The sequence below is a fragment of the Polypterus senegalus genome, chromosome 3 (assembly GCF_016835505.1).
Source record: "Polypterus senegalus isolate Bchr_013 chromosome 3, ASM1683550v1, whole genome shotgun sequence".
Lineage (NCBI taxonomy): Eukaryota > Metazoa > Chordata > Cladistia > Polypteriformes > Polypteridae > Polypterus > Polypterus senegalus.
In genome coordinates, this window is record NC_053156.1 from 257,581,465 (window position 1) to 257,606,504 (window position 25,040).

Here is a 25,040-nt window from a genome sequence, read left to right on the forward strand (position 1 = left end):
CTGAGCCTACTGTAGTGTCAAACACAATGAAACATGTCATGCCATGTGGTCTTCTAGGGATTATCTAGGACTTCAGATAACTGTAAGAAGATGTCGGTGGTTGCCACATTATACACTAGATGTTTTCTTACTTTTTGCTGCTGGTCCTGTCACTGGGCATGAAAAGTGGGCTTTGAAAATGGAGGATGTGAGGTCATCCTTTAGTCATTACTACAATATTACATTCTACTTTCATTTAATAATAAATAATTAGATATTCATTGATACTATTTCATTTTTATGTTGAGGTGAAAAACAATTATTCACACTGTGTTTTTTTTATCTTTTTTCTGGAAACTATAATTTTATACTATAATTTAATTTCATTTTAAAGAGTCTCCTATGCCTGAGCTGTGAACTGGTGCTGTGATTATCTTTTTTTCTAGGTATAATGAAGTTGCTAGGATATATTTTAGCTTAGGTATCTATAAAAGAAAAAGGTCTTTGTGTGCCACCTGATTACTTGTCTAATGTTTGTAGAATATAAGAACTATTTCATCCAGACAGATATAAATGTTTATTAAAAGTCTGACATCTGATATAGACATAGCCAGATGTCTGTTTCCATGGGAGGTGGGCTTGGCATGATTTAAATGCACTTTGAATATAACTAGAAATGCTCAAAGCTATTACATATGTTTGTGATTCTAATATTAGATATTAAAACTGAATCAAATATAGTTATCATATTAATTTACAGACCCTATTCTAAATTATGAAAACTTTTTCTCTCTCTGTCTCTCTCTCTAAATATATATATGCATTGTCATCAGTTGAGGGAAAGACAGGAGTCGAACAAATTGTTAGAGTGCCAACTGGGCCACTCCGTTTACTTTAAATGAAAAGAAAACAACTGAAAACGATAGGCACAAGATAGTGGAAGGTTAACAAATGCTAAGGTCTTAGCCAATGGCTTCACTGCTATAGGCTCTGAATAGTGACCTTTTCACAAGATGGGAGGTCTGTAAGGAGGAGTACTTCTCTCCTGAATGAGATGGCACCTCTCGGGAGTGCCTCGCTTTTATAGTTCTAAGACACAAAGGGGTGTGGGTCAGTTACTCTCAGTGGACGTCTTCTCTGAGCTGTGATAAGAGAGATACAGTGTCCAGGAGTGGTAGCTCTTACCTCAAATGAGCCCGGAAGCTGACAATATATATATTGTATATATACCATAACATACCAACATACCATTTTTTAAGCTTGCCTGTCCATCACAATAGGTATATATATATATATTGTAACAATATCGTTATATAGCACCCGACCCGGCGCAGACTCACACAGAGGCACGTATAAAAACAACACAAAAGTTTGTTTTTCTTCACCTGTGGGGCACGTCTTCCCTGTGAACAACACAGGCCCAACACAGTCCCAAATAAATGCACAAAAGTAAATCACGTGTAACACCAACACGTCCTTCTGGCACCACCACTCCTTCCTTGAAGTTTTGTCCTCTCCTCCTGACTCTGGCCCCTGAGTGGTTGTGGTGGCTGGCTCCTTTTATAGCCCACTTCCGAGTGGGGCTGAAGATTTGTCCAGCTGGGCTGTGGAATCCATGCAGCATCCCCTGGCGGCCACCCCAGCTCCCAACTGGGAGGTTAAAGCACCACCGTCGGCCAGGGAGGCTGCCATCAAGCGTCCTGTGGAAGGTATTGAGCAGCCCATGGTTGCTCCGCCAGTAACATATGCAGAAGGGGCATCCTGGCCGGGCATGGGACCCAGCCGCCCACCACAATATATATACATATTGTCACGCACGCGCGAGTAGGAGGCCGCGGATTGATTCGATAGCACCTGGGAAACCATTCGCCAGGGAATGGCGGGTATTAACTTTCTCCCTCTGCTTCCCCGTAGAAAGAAAGACCTTCCTGCACCATAGGCCTGGATTGACCGCAGTGCGATACTTCCGCCCTTCCTCCGCCATCTTGCCCTGACGTCATCCTTCCCATCCTCCCTTGCGGTCCTTCCCGGCATCCCTCCACTTCCGGCTCCTCCCCAATAAAATGGCTATGAACTGTTTTGTTTATTTCAAAGACCTGTTTTCTTTTCTGTACAATATACGGGGCCGGAAACCCCAACCCTTATTGCTGTCTCCTCGGTCCTTCACATCTGGCGTAGTCGGCAGGATAGAGAGATCCCGGAATGACGGAGGGACAGGACCTCAACACGGTGCTGCAGGCAATGAATGACCAGCTCCAGGCGCTGCAGCTTGCGCAAGCCGCCACCACCCGGGAGCTGGAGGCCACGAAGGCCAGGTTAGTGGAAGCCCAACGGGCGAGACCAGACCCGCCCAGGCAGCCGCCTCCTCCTTTAGTCCGATGGGCCCTTCGAGGACGCCGACGCCTACCTGGGCATGTTTGAGAGGCGGCCACCCGAACGAAAGTGGCAGCGGTCCAGTGGGCGCCCATCCTGGCGCCATACCTGAAGGACCAGCGCTGCGGCCTATTATGACCTCCCTGAGGAGGAGGCCGCTAATTACGACCTCCTCAAGCCCGAAATACTGGCCCGCTACGGCATTAGCCCGGGCCAGCAGGCGGCCGAATGGCGGAACTGGGTCTTTGACCCTGAAAAGCCGCTTCGCGCCAGGCGCTCGAAGTTCTGGGGCAAGATGGGCCGCTGGCTACGGCCAGAGGGACCCGACGGGCGGAAAGTGGTCGAGCGGGTGGCCTGTGAAGGCCTGGTCAATGCGATGCCCAGTTCCCTCGCCCAGCAGGTCCGGGGACACGCCTACCAGAACATGTCGGGCCTCCTCGACGTCCTGGAGCGCCAGTTGGCGGTCCTCCGACTTGGGGGTCAGAAAAGCCTGCTCGCGGAACCGCAGGGACGGGCGGCCACCCCGAGCCCCTCGGCGCTGCAGAAGCGCCAGCCAGAGCCAGAGAGAGGCCGGGCCCGCCGCGCTGTTTCAAGTGTGGCGAGACCGGTCACCTGCTGCCAAACTGCCCCATCACATCGCCCGGAGCCTATGGACTGCAGCTGGACATCGTCGGAGAGGTATTGTACCCGCCGCATCCCTTGGCGAGTCCGAATCACGGGAGTGGTGTTGCTAAATGGGCACGCCGTGGTGGCTTTGTTTGATTCCGCAGCAACATTACCATTGTTGCTCGCCGCTTTGTCTTACCGCAACAGTGGTTAAAACAGCATTTGTTGGTCACCTGTGTGCATGGGGGACTAGGTCATATCGTTCGCTCACTGCTATGTCACCTGGAAGGGGAACCAATCCAAATGACGGTCGCTGTGTTACCTGACCCCCTTCCCAGTGATTTTGGGACAAGACTGGTCTAAAAGAATCAGCGGTAAGCCATTCGCGCTCCGGGCCTCGTTGGATCTTGTTATGAGGGGAAAAGGCACCCCTCCCGCGGCCTCCACGCCGTGCACAAGGGCAGGCCCTATGGGCGCTGGTGTCTCGGGGGACCTTTCGTGGCTACGGACCTTGACCCGAAGATTCCGCCGGAGAAGGGACTAGCCAGGAACTCTTCCCGGCCCAGGCCCCAAGACCCTCTCGGCGCCTGGACCATCAATTTCGGTCCACGCCGCCTCCTTTAAGAGGGAGCAGTGGAATGATGACTCCCGCGCTTTGCCCGAATGCGTCGTTCTGCCTAACAGCTCAACAGCGGACGGATCCACACGCGGGAACCCTTCTTTGTCCTTGAGAATGATCTGTTGTACCGAGTGGCTACCCATGAGGGCGAGGTGCGGAAGTTGTTGCTAATTCCGCGTACCTTCCGGCGGGAGATATGCGAGCTGGCACATGCTCACCTCCTAGGCGCCCACCTCGGGGCCGAAAAAACACTGGAGAGGATTAAGCCCGCTTTTACTGGCCTGGGATCAATGAGGAGGTCCGGCGGTTCTGTCAATCCTGTCCGAGTGCCAGACCCGCCAGATTCCTAGGAGGGACCGTGCTCCTCTAGTCCCTATTCCCCTCGTGGACATCCCCTTTGAAAGGATAGGGGTCGATTTGGTGGGACCCCGGAGCCCTCAACCCGTGGCCACAAGTATATCCTAGTCATGGTGGACTATGCCACCCGGTACCCAGAGGCGGTTCCCCTGCGCCCGCTAATACTAAAAGCATCGCGGGAACTGGTTAATTTGTTTTCACGCGTGGGCATACCCAAGGAGGTCCTCACGGACCAGGGTACGCCCTTCACTTCGGATACGTTCAAGGAGGTAGCCAAATTACTGCAGATAAAGCACCTGAAAGCGTCAGTCTATCACCCGCAAACTGACGGGTTGGTGAGCGTTTAATCAGGCGCTTAAGCAGATGCTCCGCAAGGTAGTCAGCGCGGACGGCAGGAACTGGGACCAGCTCCTCCCGCTCGTGCTTTTTGCCTACCGGGAGGTACCCCAGGCCTCTACAGGCTTCTCCCCTTTTGAATTACTATACGGGCGACAACCCCGGGAATCCTCGACATCCTAAAAGAAGGCTGGGAGGCGAGGCTCTTCCCTCCTCTAACATTTTGAGCGTGCGCAACTGCGCGACCGACTCACAAAGATCAGGCCCCTCCTAAAAGAGCACGTGACTCGTGCGCAAGCAGCGCAGGCCGGTGTTACAACCGCAACTCCGTCCTCAGGGAGTTCCGCCCGGGGGACCGAGTTATGGTGCTCGTCCCGACCTCCCACTCGAAGCTGCTCGCTCACTGGCAAGGGCCTTACGAGGTTAAGGAGAGAAAAGGACTCGTCGACTATTTGGTGAAACAGCCCAATCGTCGACCGAGTGAGAGGATCTATCATGTCAACCTGTTAAAGCCCTGAGAGATAGAGAGGAGCCCCAGCTCCCATAGGTCACTCTCCCTTTCGCAAGCACAACTGCCCTTAACCTCGGCGAAGAGCTGACCCCAAGCAGCGGCAGGAGTTAGCCCAAACACTCCGAGCCATCCCGAGGTAGTGGCGAGTCACCCGGCCGGACGCGCTGATTGAGCACGACATAGTCACGGAGCCCGGGGTAATCGTCCGGGAGAGGCCCTACCGACTCCCGGAGGCAAAACGCGCAGAGGTCGAACTGGAGGTGAAAGCGTATGTTGGACATGGACATAATTGAAGAGAGCCATAGTCCCTGGTCCAGCCCTATTGTCCTCGTCTCCAAGCCAGGCGGCTCCTGGAGGTTCTGTAATGACTTTAGACGTCTGAATCAGATCTCCAAGTTCGATGCCTACCCCATGCCCCGCATTGGCGACCTCCTTGGCGGCTGGAGTGCGGCTCGTATCTGACTACCCTTGACATGACAAAAGGGTATTGGCAAATTCCTTTAACGGCATCCGCAAAGGAGAAAACGGCCTTTAGCACCCCTAGCGGGCACTGGCAGTACAAGGTCCTCCCATTTGGGCTGCACGGGCCCGGCGACCTTCCAACGCCTGGTAGATAGAGTGCTGAAGCCCCACCAGTCCTATAGTGCCGCCTACCTGGATGACGTTGTCATCTATTCCGCACCTGGGAGGAGCATCTACTGCAGGTCGCAGCTGTCCTCCGAACACTGGCTAAAGCCGGCCTCCGCATAAACCCCGGAAGTGTTTTTGGATTAAAGGAGGCCAAATATTTAGGCTACCTCGTGGGACAAGGACAGGTGCGGCCACAGAGCTCCAAAGTTAAAGACATCTTAGAATGGCCCGTCCGAATACCAAGAAACAGGTGCAGGCTTTCTTGGGGCTTGCGGGTTACTACCGCCGGTTTGTTCCCGTTTCTCCAAAGAGCAGCACCCTTGACTGACCTGACAAAAGGGCGCCCCTATACGTGGTGTGGACCGACAAAGCAGAACACGCGTTCAGTGACCTAAAGAAGGCCCTAACGCCGGCACCTGTGTTACGGACGCCCGATTTTGGGCTCCGTTTATTCTCCAGACCGACGCCGGACACAGGCCTGGGTGCCGTGCTGAGCCAAAGCGCCGATGGTGTCGAGCACCCTGTGATGTACCTTAGCGGAAACTGATGGACCGGGAGACCGTGCGCTGCAGTGGAGAGGGAGGCCTTGGCCATTAAGTGGGCAGTGACCCACCTCCGTTACTACCTGCTGGGTCGCGAATTCGCTCTGGTGACTGATCACGCTGCACTTCAGTGGATGTCCCTACACAAAGAGTCGAATCCGCGGGTCACCAGGTGGTTCCTGGACTTACAGCCGTATAAGTTCACTGTCACTTATCGGCGGGCACCCTTCAGGCCAATGCCGATGCCCTCTCTCGTATTCACGACCTCTCGGTTAGGTCCGCCCGACCTGACGGTCCTGGGCTAAGGGGGATCGTGTCGCGCGACGCGAGTAGGAGGCAGCGGATTGATTCGATAGCACCTGGGAAACCATTCGCCGCCAGGGAATGGCGGGGTATTAACTTTCTCCCTCTGCTTCCTCATAGAAAGAAAGACCTTCCTGCACCATAGGCCTGGATTGACCGCAGTGCGATACTTCCGCCCTTCCTCCGCCATCTTGCCCTGACGTCATCCTTCCCATCCTCCCTTGCGGTCCTTCCCGGCATCCCTCCACTTCCGGCTCCTCCCCAATAAAATGGCCGCGACGCCAGGAGTCGGCGCTATGAACTGTTTTGTTTATTTTGACCTGTTTTTTTTCTGTACAATATACGGGGCCGGAAACCCCAACCCTTATTGCTGTCTCCTCGGTCCTTCACAATATATATATATATAGAGAGAGAGAGAGAGAAAGAGAGAGATAGATAGATGTACAGGTCAAATTCCATTACAACGATTATTGTTACAACAAAATGTTCATTAAAACGAAGCATTTTTACAGTCCTAACAGTTTCCCCATAAGACAGAGTCTATAAAAATCTTGTTACTACGAAATACATTTAACAGATACTTTCATTACAACGAAGTTTCTAAAGGTCTTGAAATGCCTGAATGAATCAACCGCAGAGTACTTAGTTCTGTGGTCGCAGTTCATTTGTGCACAACTATCCCCAAACAAAAACATTGTACATTTTTGTCTTTCTTTGAACTTTCCTCACACTGTTTTGTTGCAGTGTGTGTTTTCTGTGGTTTTCAGTGATAACTTTTACTTATTGCTTGTCAACAATTGAAAAAAAATCTATTGGAATTTAAGTCAGACATGAAAAAACAACAACAGTTTACATCAGAAAAAAAACTTGACATTTTTGCAGCTCTCGATTCTGGCAAAAAGAATTCGGAATTTCGCCATCGACACTGTCAACTTTCTTGAAAGATCGAGCAAAAATAGAAGAAAATTCTAGGGGGCAAGTGTATGCTAACTTCTTCATTTGAAGATGTTGAAAAAGCAGTTTTTATGTGGTTCAGTGATGCTTGTTCAAGTAACATTCCTATTAGTGGGCCACTCATTTAAGAAAATGCAAAATCACTGTCTATCTCCTTGGGCCACAAAGATTTTACTGCCTGCTGGAGTTGGCTAATCCGCTTTCGGGATCGTTTTGGAATTCAAGCCAAAGCAATCTGAGGAGAAGAATCTGCAGTTCCAATTGAAAATGCAAACAAATGGCGTGCAGGTGAAATCAGGAAAATCATTTTAGCTTATGAGCCTGAAGACATATACAATGCTGATGAAACTGGAATCTTCTACCAGCTTGCTACCACATCGCACTTTACCACTCAAAGGTTATCATATCCATGCTGAGGAGGAAAAAAATCTGAACAAAGGTTGACAGCTCTACTTTGCTGCAATTCAACTGGCAGCCACAAAGTTTTTCCTCTCATCATTGGCAAGTCGACCAATCCTCTGTGTTTTAAGCACATTCCTTCCCTGCGAGTCACTTATCAACAAAAACACTATTTCATGTTTAGTTAAAGAGCTGAAATATTGCAGGATGTACATCACTAGGTGTCCTCTAAGAAAGGACATTCCAGTATATTAATGGAACAACTAAATACCCTTAGCTGACACAACTTTTTTTTAATTTGACAATATTTTGTAATGTTACACTCTGTCCTGTGCTAAGAGTGTACTTTATACAGTAGAAATGAAGGACAGAGCAGAAATGGCTGATGGGCAGAACATAAGCACTAGCTGATTGGATGGATGAAAGACTGAACATAGGCAATGCCCTAGACAGGAAAAAACAGATGTAACTACATTTGGAATCAGGTATGAAATGAAAGGAGAGAGTTCAGCAAAGGTCAATGCAAGCACAGTATAAACCTTGAGTGTTGGTGCCAGGTGCTGTGGCAGTGAATCGTCATTGCTTCAATAGAAACAAAAGGTCAGTAAGACAAAACAGAGTCAAAAGTGATGTTCTTCAATCAAAGACTAGCCAGAAGTGACCTAGTGACATCAGGAGGGAATAGAGGCTTTAAAGGATTAACATCAATTGCACCCAGCTCCTGATCCTTCTCTTGATTATATACATGACAACAGTGGTAAGCCCCTACTTCTTTTGTCCATCATATATAATACAGTTCCTGGTTAATGTTACATTGCTACACTGCAATGTTACAATGTTACACAATACCCCAGCTCTGTCTTAGATTGTGGTGCATTAATTTCTAAAGGGAAAGTAACAGAAATTGTGTTGCTGCTAAGCGATTCTCACTCTTTATGGTAACTCATCATTGTAACACATAGGGTACCAGCACTTACATACTGTATATCCACTGCTTTGCATGTATATTCACATCTGCAGACTTTACATAGAATTGATGAAAAACACAAACAAATACACAAGAAAAAGTAGAAATTAATCTAATGCAGGAATGTTTTACTCATGGGAAATTGTGTATAACATGTTCCTATAGTAACTCCAGTGACATACTGTAATAAGATTATTATTACTTGTTATTTGACTGACACCTTTACCCAGGGAGATTTTGCAAAATGTCTCAATAATATCAAGATTATAGTTCAAATAATGTGTTCAACATTATGTACCCACTTTCTTTATAGACCACATTTATTTTTTTGTTTGGGCACATTATTGGATGTACCTCAAATGAACAATCATCTCCAAAGTCCTGAAAAGAAGCCATGATTGCTTTACATGTAATCAAGTGATAAAAACCAAACCAACATTAAACCTATATATTTTGCTAATGTTTAACAATAATTTGTATATTATTCCAACTAATACTTTGTTTAACTTAATTTATAAACCAGCAGTATGGTACTGCTGTGTTTATTAGAAATGTCCCCGGGTCTATTCACTCCCCTATAAGAAAAATTTACTGCTTAAAGGTTGATCTTTGATGGCTCATAAGACTAAAATCGCTTTTCATTTATGCTTCATTTAAGAATCAACTTTGTCACAGACGTTTCCCTTAAAATTCCTTAGAGAAAATAGCTTTAGACAAAAAGGAAACATGAGACACAACTGAGGTAAAAGGAGTCAGAACTGAGAATTTGGTTTGAAGATTCTTTCTAGTCTTCCTTTCAGGCCTTTAATATTTTTTTTCACTTATTATGGGGCCGATGCCTTTAACCAAGGTGACTTTCAACATTTGAGATATTATTGGTTAAATTTCTTTAGTTTTTCCAACTGGAGCAGAGGCAGGTGAAGTGACTTACTCATGGTTGCATGATGTTATTAAAAGGATTTGAACTTGCAACCTCAGGGTCTGAAGTCCAAAGCTTAAACAGCAATGTTTCCCTACTAATCTCATTTGAGACTTCAGAGTTTTTTCTTCCGGAATGAGCTTAATCTAATTGGAGTGCAGTAATATAAATTAATCAGAAGCAAGGACTACAATCTAGTAGTGTTTTTAGTAAAGTGTTTTATTACCAAAAAGAACTGTCCATACTTTTCACCATATATTAATGAGTACACAATGGAAATACATTTAAATTGTATATTTGGAAAATCTGAGCACATTGTGTGACTTTGCTGACATTCTGCTGAATATCAAAAGAACACACTTTTGAGGAGAAAAATCTTAGAAGCATGAAACAAAAGAATATGGCTCCATTGTATTTCTTTCTGATCTCATTGCTGTCAAGAAGAAACCAAATAGGTATTAAGATGATCTCTTTTTTGAGTTTTCATTCCTATGGCCCATATTGTAGCTTCAGATTTAGAGTTTAAATATTCAAAAAATTTGCCTGTTTGGTATTGTATAATAGCTGTTGATCACATGCAGCTATAATTACATAATTATTATTGTTTTCATGTAAATCACATTAATACATCACATATCTTTGGTAAAGTTCCATTTTCAAATTAGCACAAACCTGTTTGCAACTTTCTAATTTTATACTCATTTCATTTGTTTAGTTTTATACCTTGTCACAAATGTATGTCTATGGATCACCCTCCAGGCCCTTCTAAAGTAGGTACTACCAACCCAAGTGAAAAGGGGGCACTCTCGCTAGCCTTCTTTTGTTTTCCTCCCTTCACAGTACCGAGAAGAAGCCAAGTGAGGGCAGTTGACTCTGCCCCTTCTGGTGTCCCATGTATAAATCCCGCAGCTGCTTAAAGAAGGCTGTCAGTTGTGAACCGACTGCACCATAGAACAGAGCTCCTTACAACCAGAGAAAGACAAAGGAATCTCATTATTCTACCTTGATAGCTTTTCTGTCCTGCCTTTTTTCTGTTGTTATTTGTACTGGTGTGCATAGCAGCCCTTTTAATTATATTTTCTCGGACTGAATTAAACAGGGACAATCGGGTTGGCATCCCAACATCTAGCATTACCTTACTCGACCACAACCTGAAATAAATGTTTATACCATTTTATGTTTTCTTATCAAAATAACAAATATATATATATATATATATATATATATATATATATATATATATATATATATATATATATATATATATATATGCATTCACAAAACCTAATCCAACACAGAGATGCAGGAATATGAAGTTCATCCTAGCAGCATGGGAAGTAGTCAAGGACCAACCATGGGTGGCATGTCAGTCCAGGTCAGGGCTTATTTTAACAAACTCTGAAAGTCACATGGGGCAAATTTAGAATCAGCCTAACACACACGTCTTTGGGACGTAGGAGGAACGGTGGAGTACCAGGAGATAAGCCCATGCAGACAATGTGACAACACAGATGGAACAGGGGTGGGATTTGAACCCAGTATGTTGGACTGGTAAGGCAGCAGTGTTAACCACTGTGCTACCATTTCTCCCAAATATAATATTTACACTCTAGTATTCCTTTGTAAGGTCTTAGAGAAACTGCCTTTTGATTATCTATGTTGTATGTTTTTCTTGTTATTCCTGTACTTTAAATACTGAATGTAACTTAAAACATATTTCTATTTTCAAATGCCATTTTTAATTTAGTCTTGCTTCTCATTGTATTAAGCAGCGAGTCATGTCTGTTCCTGAAAGATGTTTGACTTTCATAATGACAGCAAATGAGATATACCATCTCAAAACAAACCCAATAGACAGATTTTGAAATAAACAAATAAATAAATAAAATGAGGGGGAAATAAAAGATGCAGTTGTGAAACATCTTCACCTGTCACCTCAGATTTTGCACAGAAATGTTGACTCTGGGCCACTGTTCTCCTAATTAGCTTATCTCTGTCCGCTCTCTGACTGCTCTTGTTATTTCCTGACCAGCTTGCATTGCCTTCATTCCCCCTCCTTCTCCCCTTCAGCGCTTCGGTGGCATCTGTGGCCGTTCTAAATGGAGCAGCATTACATGCTGCTCCCCGACATCCTAATGTACCTTACCAGTTGGTTTAACAAACAGCTCGCTGCCAACCATCTGCCAGCCAAATCTGTGTTCAAATTGCTTTAGTAACAAACATAACTTATTCTATCTCTCTCTCTCTCTCTCTTTCTCTCTCTCTCTATTTCTGTCTTTCTTTTGTTAATTGGAGTTGAATGCCTTTTAAGCCCTCAAACAGACTAAAAGCAAACTTCAGCCCAATATTGTACTTTTTCAGAGAAAATAACATTGGGCGTACTGATAGTCTTAAAATGTTAATATGACGTGTGGAAAAACGATTTTCATAGAGCACACTGAGGAACAAATATTTTAAAATTAAATATCTGACACTACAGCTAGGAGAAGAAGTAAAGTTTGGGCACAAATTAGTCATTCACTGCATATTTTATACATTGACATTTTTTATTTGTAGAAGCAAGAAATGTTTGCTTTGGAAATAAATGTGAAAGAGTGCATGTGAACGACACCACCTAGTAAAACCAGGCAAAAAAGGTAAAGGTCTGGAATTACTCATACACACCTACTGTTATGCACTGTTTATTAATGCACAACCTTAAGAACATCCAACCGACTGACACCGCAGTGGAGCGGCACTCTCTGTCTAGTAAAACAATGGGCTTATTCAGCAGAGAGAACAGAATCAAAAATCAACACATGTATGTGATAAAAAAGAGTATCTGGCAGTGTTAATAAAACTTTTGTTCCTGTGTGAATTATTCTTGCTGTTTTTCGCAAAATTATTCTACTTGTATAAAAAACAAGCACAGAAGCCAGCAGCAGTCTTTGCCTTAGGCAGAGTAAACACAGTATGTTGTGAGCATTCATGTCTGCATAAATACATATTTTTTTCTTCATGAAACTTTCTTAACAAACATAACCAGGAAACTGCAACCTTTATTTTTAAATTTAGCCACCGTTTTTTTCCTTTTGATATCTGCTTTCATTCAATATGCTTTTAATAATCATTACTGAGGACATTTACAATCAAAACAGCCTTTATTACTTGGTGAGATCACCAGGACAAGTGCCGGCTACATCTCTCTGTGAACATCTTTAATTGCAAATGTTATATAATAGAGAATAACAGCAACATCTAGACAGTTCAAAACAGAAAACATCTACAATAGTGGAATAACCTAACCTAAACAAAAACATTTTTAAATCTACTTAATACAATTTCAGGTTGTGGTGAGGAAATAACCCCAGACAGGCCACCAGTCCATCTCAGAATCCACTCAAACAAAATCACACATACAGGGGCCAATTTGGAACATTAGAACTATACTATTTTTTTTATAATTTTAAAGATTTTGTTCATGTCTGTTTGTAAATCTCTGTTTGGGTAAACTAAAAAGGCGTAATTAACTTAATTATTCCAATACAGCAAATGCATTTAGTTATTTGTGTTATAATTTTATTAACCAAAAAAATATACAGTAAAAGAAGAATTGTCAGAAGAATTTTGTCAAATCTTCATCATACTGAAAGTTTTGTACCTGAAGCCAAAAGGTTCCATCCTTGCCACCTTGATTCAAGCAGTTCTGCCTGACTGTTCGATAAATCCCAATTTCTGAAAACATCGTTGAGCTCTGCCTGAGAAATTAAATGAGGATCGCTGGATTTGATGGCTCGAAATCTGGATTTTTAGCAGCTGTAGAGGCTTCTATCTGCATCAGCTCGTATATCTCTGTCTCCTTGTCCTCATCCTCCAGAATCTACACCTCTGGTGGTTTTGGAATAGGAAGACTTTTGTCATGTGGCATTGGTATCATTACAAAGGCAAGCTTCAGTACTTAATAAACTTTGTATTCTTGTAAGAAAATCCTGAGACATTCATCATGCAGAAGTAACAATCAGTTACATATCTTTCTCCTTTTTCCGTATCGTTAAGATATCAAATGGCATGGATGGGTGCACACCCTTCAGCCAAGCTTGCTGACTGGTAGCACAAGACGCACAACATATATGGGAAGCCCATACTTTACCCTTGTCACCAATTTTGCAGCCAAACTATAACTCATATGCTCACTTTATGAGTGCTGTCATTCTCCATTTCCGTGTCTTCAAAGTGAACTTGCCAGAGATGTAACAAAACATGTCACAGTTATTGAGATATTGGTGTGACATTTCAGAAATTATATGAAATTAAATTCACGGTCTTTGAACTTAACAGTTTTATTTCTAATGTAATATTCCTTTACATGGACATCAGTTAGAAAGACTGCAGTTGCTGCTCACTGCTACTGTTAGGTATAAGCAGGGTTGCATTGTCATGTAAACAAGCCGTAGTCTTGAAGGCGCACTTGGGCATGTCACAGCACACACGAGGACACATAATCAGAAGATTTTCTTGCAGTATTTTAGCTGAGCAAGTCTCTAGTATATAACATAATAATTTTGACCTAAGAAGATCAAGAGTTACAGCCAGGCAGCTAAACCTGAGCACTCATGACTATGCTAAACACCCCAATTTGAAAATTTCATAATTTATATTGCAACATTAGCAGTTTCTCAAAAACCTTGCATGACAATTTTAAAGTTATTACTGTGATCAGCATCACAAAATCTATCTGGCAGACAAGAAATTATGAAGGAAACAAAAACCTTCTAAACCTGTGAAACAGACAATTGATTATCCCCAATTAATCATTTACTAGTTTTCCGCTTTATTTACTACATATATGTTTCCTAAAATGCATATCAGGTAAAATGACAGAACACTCTACAAGACAGAAAAACTGTAAAATTAAGCATCTGACAATGAAGTCACTCACTTTATGTAAGAAAAATGAACTCTCTTGCAACTTATTATGAGTGTACAACCATCACTAATTTTTTACAAATTCCAGTCTGTGGGACTACTTTACTACTTCTGAAATCTATGGCCATCTCACTTATTTTGTTCACATTCACTTTGACAAGGTTATTACACTACTATGTAGATGACTAACTTTTAAAGCGTTCATTGGATTGTTGATTGAAAAAATCCAATAGTACAGAAAAAAGCATGTGAGACAACATGTCATAAGACACGTAAGTGTGCAAAAATTGTTGTAAGAATTGTAACAATGCTAGAGCTTTTTAAAGACATTGTTTATCGACCAGGGGATAACATATAATAAAACCGTCACCATATTTATAGTGTCACTTCAGTGATATCACCAGCATGACAATCATAGTTGAAAACACATAGCATAAATGCAGAAAAAACAAAATGGGAATGAAATAAAACGTTAAAATGAATCAATGAAAAACAAACATCAAAAACAGAATCCTGACAACAGAAAAATATCAAACCAAAATAAATTTATAAAATCCGTCATATATATCACACACAACCTGGAGGTAAATCAGTGTTAATAATTTTCAAGGCCATGAAAGCTCGGCTAAATCTTAACTGACAGCTACAATTAAAAAAAAAAACATCTACAACTGGAAAATTAGGTTTGAATTAACCTCAAGATCTATCAACTCGTCAGTCAGCAGATGCCATTGTATAGTGTGGAATCCATTGCTAAATTCTATTAACAACGTTTTGCAAAGATTTTGAGGTTCCTCCAGATGTTCAAAACTATTGTAGAGCATTGCCTAGAGGGCATCCTCAAGTACACCTGTTGCACTGTAGGAAATCTGGCTGGGATACAAAATGGGTGCAAGTTTGAGAAGATGGTGATTTAAAATGATCTCTTCAAAGCAGAACATTACAACTTAAGTCAAAGTAAGTCAATATAGATCATTCATTTTCTTTAGTTAATTACCACTCCTTTTTTAAAGATCAGGAACAGATCCACTATGAAATGAAATGAAAACTGAGATATCTTCTGAAAACTGTGTATCTAATTATTAGAACATCCCCTAAAGTTTTTGTAACTAATCCCGTCTGGCACTTTATGTTTTTCTTGATACACATTTTAATTGTAACTAACAACATGAATAGTTATTTCAATATACCTTAGCAGAAGATGGACTACCACTAATTTTATTTATAGTTCTCATCTGTTATAATAGAAAATCATTATAATGAAATGTGCAATACAAATTATTCAGTTTACTTGTAAAGAGAAACTCCTTTTCAACTGTCATATAGTGTGTTTTGGGCTCATAGCCATTAATTGATTGCAGTCTAAATTATAAAAACAACATTTGAGAAACTGAAGGGCAAAACTGAAAGAAAACAAGAAAACAATACATTTTTGGGAGCTTTTCTAAGGAAAAGAGGCTAAGGGATAAAAACAGACATATATATATTTATATATACAGTGGGTACGGAAAGTATTCAGACCCGCTTCAATTTCTCACTCTTTGTTATATTGCAGCCATTTACTAAAATCATTTAAATTAATTTTTTCCCTCATTAATATACACACAGCACCCCATATTGACAGACAAAAAAAAGAATTTTTGAAATTGTTTGGGGATCTTCTGCCATTCCTCCTTACAGTTCCTCTCCAGTTCTGTCAGGTTGAATGGTAAACGTTGGTGGACAGCCATTTTTAGGTCTCTCCAGAGATGCTCAATTGGGTTTAAGTCAGGGCTCTGGCTGGGCCATTCAAGAACAGTCACAGAGTTGTGAAGCCACTCCTTCGTTATTTTAGCTGTGTGCTTAGGGTCATTGTCTTGTTGGAAGGTAAACCTTCAGCCCAGTCTGAGGTCCTTAGCACTCTGGAGAAGGTTTTTGTCCAGGATATCCCTGTACTTGGCCGCATTCATCTTTACCTCGATTGCAACCAGTCATCCTGTCCCTGCAGCTGAAAAACACCCCCACAGTATGATGCTGCCACCGCCATGCTTCACTGTGGGGACTGTATTGGACAAGTGATGAGCAGTCCCTGGTTGTCTCCACACATACCGCTTAGAATTAAGGCCAAAAAGTTCTATCTTGGAGTTTTCTAAAAGACACCTGAAGGACTCTGAGATGGTGAGAAATAAGATTCTCTGGTCTGATGAGACCAAGATAGAATTTTTTCTTCATAATGATGAAGAGAACAAGAAGTGGTAGAACATCATCCAGTGTAAGGAAAGATGTGAGATAGGAGTGAAGCGTTTTAATTTTCATTTAGGTATGCAGAACAGCATGTGTTTGAAACAAAGTATTTATGTGCAAAGTGAATATAACCATTTCCTGCCAGATGTGACTCTAATACTTCAGACTTTAGGTCTGTGAGTAGATTTGGGTGAAATCTTGTGTTTAAATGAACATGTTCAGATATTGGTTTGATGCTTAAAAATTCTGCTGTGAGCTGTTTCTTATGTTTTTCCTCCAATGTAACAAAAGATAAGAAGAAAACATAAAATGCATAACCCCTTTTGTAATGCAATCAGACATATGTCTAATAGCAACAATGACATTAGAACAGTGGCAGGGCCAGATGTCTAGCGTGAAGAAGACATTTCCAGGGAGGAGCTTTGCAATCCTCACAGGGCACAAAGAAGTAAACCACTAGGAGCTGTGTGGTCTCAGAATGCAATGGATGTCCACGAAATGTGGATAGCAGGGACAGCAATATGAACACTTAACTAGTGGGAAGAAGAAAGGCTGGAGTCTGAGAGAGAGGGAAAAAGAGAGAGACGGGGAGAGAATGCATGATGAGGTACGGTGGTGGGCAAGCCATTCCACTTGATAGGCATGGTGCAAGAGACTATTAGTAAAGACTAGTCAAGCTTTATATGCTCTGTGCACTCTTTCTGTGTTTATCCCTTCCTTACATTAAATGTTAAATTAATATATATTTTTCCATTAATAGTCTACTTGTTTTATTTCTTAGTTGAAGCAAACAATAAGAATACTTTCTAGTGTTTAAAACATACAAGGATCTTTAGTTATAATGATCTATTGTTCACACCTTAGTATTTGTGTTTTGTTGCTTGAATATTGAATAGATATAGAAAAATGGCCATGATAACGTTGTATCATTTGTTCTGCTGTTATATTACCACACAGAAATTACACTTTATTTTTTTAGAAGTTCCTTGCAACAAGTCAGTGAACAAGCAAAAAAAAAAAAACAAAACCAGGAATCAATACAAGCGACCATCAAAACCAAAACAAGAACCAAAATTTGAGTCTAAAAACCAAGAGCAGAGATTCATTAACCAAGAATATTCTTGATAACAATAAAGCGAGGGTTTATAGGGCAAATTCAGATACCCAGGCACTACCAAGGATGATTGTTAAACGTTCACTCAGATGATATCATTAACCAGAGTGTTGCAGTGTATTTTGGGAAACATTGCCAAGAACGGCAGATACAAAAGGCACTAAAATGGTGGTGTTGTGGAAAAATGTAAACAAAAATATGTGCTTCTAAAAAAAGCCAGATACATGGCCAAACATTTGAAAATTTAGCAAAAACAAACAGATTACCACCATATCCAGGCATTGTTCCTGCCTTGCATATGATGCTTGTTGTGATGGGTTGTAGTCTCTGCGACACTGCACTGGAAAAGAGGGTTTAGAAAACAAATGGATGTATGGATGAGTATAATAAGCAAAGACATAATAGACTTCCATTATGATAAGTGATAATTAGAGTTCACAACATTCCCAACTTCAGGGACCTGGGTTCAGTTCCTGGCCTAGTGAGAGGCTATATGGAATTTGCACGCGAGTTTTCTTCACATTCTCTGATTTTCTCCCACATCTTATTGGTATGTGCAGTAGTTCAATCTGCAGCTCTAAAAATGTCCTGGTGTGGTGTCAAGGAGTGCGAGTTAGTGTGGACTTCTAATGAACGGGGCCTGTTTCCTGCCTTGTGCCTGATCCTGTTCTGATAAGCTTAGGTTGCCTCAGAAAAACATGTTTATAAAACATGTGGATGAACGTATATACTTGTGAGAGAGAGTTGAAAAAGAAAACTAACAAGATGTCATTCACTCGTACATATGTGTTCAAAGGGATCTGTGTGGTGTCTTAGGTAGTTCATCCTGGTAAGATGAGAAAAGGGAGTTGAATTCTTCCTTCATTTTTCTGTTTCATCAATAGTAAATCTTTTGATTTTTATTTTAATTCTACACTGCCCAGATGGGGCAGAAGCAAATGGTATATAACAGATTTTTTGGCAGTGAGTCCCATTTTCGTTGAAAATCAGCATGATCACAGTCTGCCAAATAATGAGTAACAATATGAAATGTTTTACTTTGGCCTTTTTATGTTTCAAAATGTACTTTTATTAAATTTTAAGCAGAAAAAAAGATTAGATGCTAAACAAGACTTAACAAAAAACAGACTCATAGTCTGACAAATAGCATGATAAGACGTATCCGTCCTAGACAAGGCACCACGGAGTGTGGAGAGGCCAAACCACAGTGACTGAGATTCTGCTATGACATTAGGTTTGTTATTTGTCTCATGGGACCTTCATTTTTCAAGGTTACTTTTTATTAATCACTTTTAATCAATTATTTTGAGTCCTTTAAGGATTTTTACCTACCTGGAACTTAGAAATTTTATATTGTTACTACTTTGGCCTTTTTTTTCAGATTCTTCTAGTTTGACAGAACAGAATTACCAGCCACAACACCAAGAAGATCGAGGGTCAGCACCCTGCATGTAACAATATTATAACTAACACTACTACTACTACTACTACTACTTGGAATTTGTCAGATTAGTCATGTCTAATGCCTTCCTAGTTATGTGACACATGACTCACATTCTGTACTTCTACCTGTGGGATAATGAAAGAATGTACTGTACACCACACTCTGTAACTGGTAAATTCCAATAATATCCTATGCAGATTGATCTTTTCTAACAATTGTAAGGCCATGTCACATTATGCGTCTTTCTCTGCATTTTTCACTAATAGCCTTAATTTACATAGTCTTAGTGAGTCCTGTGGTCACCAGTTGTGTAATATAACATGCCCAGCAACTTAAATCAACAAGTCGATGACTCACTCCAATAAAGTCAAGCATGTTTAATTTTGTCCTTAGTTGTAAGAATAGGCTCTCTGTGCCCACAACCAATGAATTGTCATTCAGAGGTACAATGCATAAAATTTAGGAAGAGGAATAAGGAAAGCAGGTGTTTTGGACCTCACATACAGAAGAGACGTTCATCTGATGGGTTTTACATGCAATGATAAATGGTTAAAAAGAAAAAAGGCAGCGATAATGGCTGAAGTCACCAAACCTGTTAATTCTTTGTACAGCACTGGCTGTTTCAGGCAGCCGTCTATTCGATATAACAAAAAGGGGTGAGCACAACTTCTGTTGGAAAGTATGCACTCAGCCACTAAATCTGACATGGTGAGCAGTTTTAAGTGATGTAAATTGGCATGAGCAAACAACTGCAATCAGCAATTTTAAAATACCTAATGACTAATAAAGTAAAGTGACATTGGCTTTGGACTTTCTTTGATATTTGCTTCAAAGTATTTTATGGTGCCTATAATTTTGTACAAATTTAACACAAAATTTCAAGGTTGCACCCAAAATTACTAGGCTGAAAACAATGAAGCATCATGCAGTATGTAAACTGCAATATACGTGTATATCTTCACATATATTGTGACATATACACCAGAGAACGCTATGCTTTTGCATTCTGTGACTTGTTTAATCTCAAAGAAAACACACTCTCTTACAAACATAAGTCAAATCAGCTTAATATGCAAGTCTCATAACTCACGGTAAAAAAAAAAATTAAAAAGTGCTTTCTTCTCTTCTGCAAACAGCTTCTCCATGGCTGGCGTGCTCCTGTCTCTGAGCTCCATCTTGAATGCAGCATCCCCACTCCTCTCAAAAGAAGTGTTTGAATTTGATTAAAGCAGACGACTGACCTAAGACATTGCCTGTGTTTATTTGTATATTGGATTAAGGTAAGAAAACAAATATTTATGTTTTTTAATTGATAACTCCTTTGTCAATGAATCATTTACACTTCCTACCTGATGACTATTAATTTCTTTGCTCTCATGTGTCAAGAATTTGTTCTTTTCGTGTATTATTGCATACCATAATTATAATAACTTCGCGATGACTTGGAACCATGAACACTACTTCTTGGAATTACCTGGCTTAATCATATATTAATAAACTGGATGGCTTGTTGAATAATTGAATCGACAGACCACAGGAAGCATCTATAGTACAGGGGCTAAGGGGATTAGGGTTCACAGACATACCTGTACTGTGGTGGGCTGGCGCCCTGCCCAGGGTTTGTTTCCTGCCTTGCGCCCTGTGTTGGCTGGGATGGGCTCCAGCAGACCCACGTGACCCTGCAGTTAGGATATAGCGGGTTGGATAATGGATGGATGGATGGATATATCTGTATTATTAATAATAATAACTAGCCAACCCGCGGCGTAGCATACGCCGCATATAATTATTTATTGATGAGTGAACACTTCCTGAAAGACACAGTTGTCCAAATGGGGAGGGTTTGAGGATACAACTGTCAGTGAATGAAAAGATGGAACTCTGGAGAGAGCAACATACAATTGTCCGTGAGTGAAAACAGGTTTTGGCAGATACAGGCATATTTTTGTGAAAGTTTGTCCTTGTGCCTTAAATAGTCATTGCAAATGCCAATCTAACAGGAAATTGTCTGCGTGTAAAAGTAAAAGGCAAATTAGAATCTGATGGGGTCAGGGAAATCTGGGGAATAAAAACAGTTTGTGAGGTAGCAGATGTGATAGTCTTACACTCAAGTACACTGCGGTGAATGCTGGTAACAGAATGTCTAGTGCCATTACAGAGACATTTTGCTGGCATGAGGTTCCTGAGAAGCATGATGACTGAACCAATTTTAATTTTGAGTTTATGCGGAGGCATGCCAATGGGAGTAAGACTATTAAGAAATTCTTCAGGGAATGCAAGTTGATCTGCAGGATCGTCTGTGATGATGGAGTCAACGCTGGTGAAGGTTACTTCGTCATTAGGGATAAGTTTCAGAACCTGTTCATTAAGGTATAGTGAGTCTTCGTTGTTGACACTTAATATAGAGTGGTTCCAGAGTGACAGTTGAGAAGTCGATGTCGCCATATAATTGCCTCGAGAGCGATGTTGGAAGCCTGCGGAGGGTGAGAGTTGGCGGGCGGGGCCTTGTCGTGCGTTCCCCATGACGTGGGAGGAGGGTTAGAGTGAGCGTTCGTGGCTCTTTTGTGCATAACCCATGGGTGGGGCTTTGTTAGAGTGGGCGTTCGTGGCTCTTTCGTGCGTAACCCATGGGCGGGGCTCTGTGAGTTGGCAGTCGTGGCTCTCTGTCTTGCGTTGGTGAAAAGTCAACATGGCTCAGAGTTGCATGTGGACTTTTGCACAGACGAAAGCGACTGAGGCTGTGTTTGGTGAGTTGTTGCGTGTGGGCACATGAGCAAGCAGTGCACATGCCTCGAGAGCGACGCTGGATGTGGGAGGACAGTTACAGTTGGCATGCATGGCTCTGTCGTGCGTATCCAATGACAAGGTAGGAGGGTTAGAGTTGGCGGGCGGGGCTCACTGTCTTGCTTGCGCTAACTGTCTTGCAAGCCCTTAGTGAATTATATATATAGATAATAATACTTCTTATTTATACAGCGCCTTTCCCATACTCAAGGTGCTTTTATTACAGCAGACAGGTATTCCGTAATGTTATAAAGATAATTCAAAGTTAATTTATTCAATGTTAGTTTAAAATTGTTACAAATCACTATGCTGCATTGGCATCAAAGCCTAAAATGATAACTTCCTCATTATAAAATGGACTTAAATAAATTTCTGCCATCAAGAAATAGCAAAAGTTCCTAATGCTGGGCTCAATTGTTTTCTTTCTACCATATTCTGAACAATGGCTTAGCATGAAATTCTAAAATATTTCAGAATTTTTCATCATGGCTTAACTTAACTGCACTTAATAATAATATATAGTTATATTACAGTGTTGGCTTATTCAAAAATAGAAGGCTTTTCCTTTGATATAAAATGTAGTGTCATCAGTAGTGTCGATGAGTGAATTTCGCCGAGACATTATTCGCAGCGAATTTGCTACATTCGCCCTTGTTCGTCAAATTATTTACTGATAATACAACAGGTTTAGGAAAATTTTTTTACCCAGTGCCCCATAATGCTTTGCAAGGCTAGTGCGACATCCTCCAGAGCTGTAACGGCCAGCATTGGATGGGACCACCCTCGGGTATTTAATGCTGATCATTTGCATTACATACTGTTGGGCAGAACAGATAAGTAAATAATGCAGGTTCTCAAAATGTCATTTTTATTAAACATATACAGCATAAATAATGAGTTATATGTGCTTGTTACCAAATGTGCAGATCGATGTTCAAGTTCTACATCAGTATAATTATGCATGCATAATTAGCCATGTAGAAATAAAAAACAAACCTTGAAGGAACATGAACCAAATACAGGAGAGTCTATGAAATAATAATAGTAATGAACGTTTGGACAGCCTTCAGAGTGACTTCAAGAAATAGAATGGGCCTCTTGAGACGCCACTTTGAATTTTCTACCTTTAAAAGACCTACAGTACATATTTTTTTCTGACTTTTGACTATGATTTCGGCATTTCCGCTTTCTTTTGACAAAACATAGAGATAGATAGATAGATAGATAGATAGATAGATAGATAGATAGATAGATAGATAGATAGATAGATAGATAGATAGATAGATACTTTATTAATCCCAAGGGGAAATTCACATAATCCAGCAGCAGTATACTGATACAAAAGACAATATTAAATTAATTAGTAATAAAAATGCATGTAAAAGCAGACAATAACTTTGAGTAATGTTAGCATTTACTCCCCCGGATGGAATTGAAGAGTCGCATAGTGTGGGGGAGGGCACTTGCAACAACCGTCTGGTAGAACATCTGCAGGATCTTATTGCAGATGTTGAAGGATGCCAACCTTCTAAGAAAGTATAGTCGGCTCTGACCTTTCTTACATAGAGCATCAGTATTGGCAGTCCAGTCCAATTTGTCATCTAGCAGCATGCCCAGGTATTTATAGGTCTGCACCCTCTGCACACAGTCACCTCTGATGATCACAGGGTCCATGAGGGGCCTGGGCCTCCTAAAATCCACCACCAGCTCCTTGGTCTTGCTGGTGTTCATGTGTAAGTGGTTTGAGTCGCACCATTTAACAAAGTCTTTGATTAGCTTCCTGTACTCCTCCTGCCCACCCCTGATGCAGCCCACAATAGCATTGTCATCAGCGAACTTTTGCATGTGGCAGGACATATTGGAAGTCTGATGTATATAGATTGAACAGGACCGGAGAAAGTACAGTCCCCTGCGGCGCCCCTGTGTTGCTGACCACAATATCAGACCTGCAGTTCCCAAGACGCACATATTGAGGTCTGTCTGTAAGATAGTCCACGATCCATACCACCAGGTGTGAGTCTACTCCCATCTCAGTCAGCTTGTCTCTAAGGAGCAGAGGTTGGATGGTGTTGAAGGCGCTAGAGAAGTCCAAAAACATAATTCTTACAGCACCACTGCCTCTGTCCAGGTGGGAGAGGGATCGGTGTAGCATATAGATGATGGCATCATCCGCTCCCACCTTCTCCTGGTATGCGAACTGCAGAGGCTTGAGGGTGTGGCGGACCTGTGACCTCAGATGGTGAAGCAGCAGCAGCTCCATGGTCTTCATCAGATGTGACATCAGAGCAACAGGCCGGAAGTCATTCAGCTCATTAGGACGTGATATGTTTGGGACTGGGGTGATACAAGATGTTTTCCAAAGCCTTGGGACTCTCCCCTGTTCCAGGCTCAGGTTGAAGATGCGCTGTAGAGGACTCCCCAGTTCCAACACACAGGCCTTCAGCAGTCGTGGCGATACACCATCTGGACCTGCTGCTTTGCTGGCACGAAGTCTTCTCAGCTCTCTGCTCACATGGGCTGCTGTAATTGTGGGTGGGGATGTCTCACCTATGCTGGTATCAGCAGAAGGATGGTTGGAGGATGCAGTACTCAGAGGTGAGAGTGGGTAAGGGTGATCAAACCTATTAAAGAAGTTGTTCATTTGGTTTGCTCTCTCCACGTCTGTCTCGATGGTGGCACCCTACTTCGAGCTGCAGCCAGTGATGATCTTCATCCCATCCAACACTTCCTTTATGCTGTTGTTTTGCAACTTCTGCTCCAGCATTCTCCTGTACTGCTCTTTCGCCACCCTGAGCTGGACTCAGAGTTCCTTCTGCACGCACTTGAGCTCATGCTGATCACCGTCTTTAAAAGCCCTTTTCTTCTGGTTCAAAACGCCTTTGATGTTACTTGTAATCCATGGCTTGTTGTTAGCATAGCAGCGTACTGTTCTTATTGGAACTACAATGTCCATACAGAAGTTGATGTAATCAGTTGTGCATTCAACAGCGTCTTCAATGTTCTCACTATGTGACCCCAGCAGGATATCCCAGTCTGTAGTTCCAAAGCAGTCTCTCAGAGCTTGCTCTGCCTCAG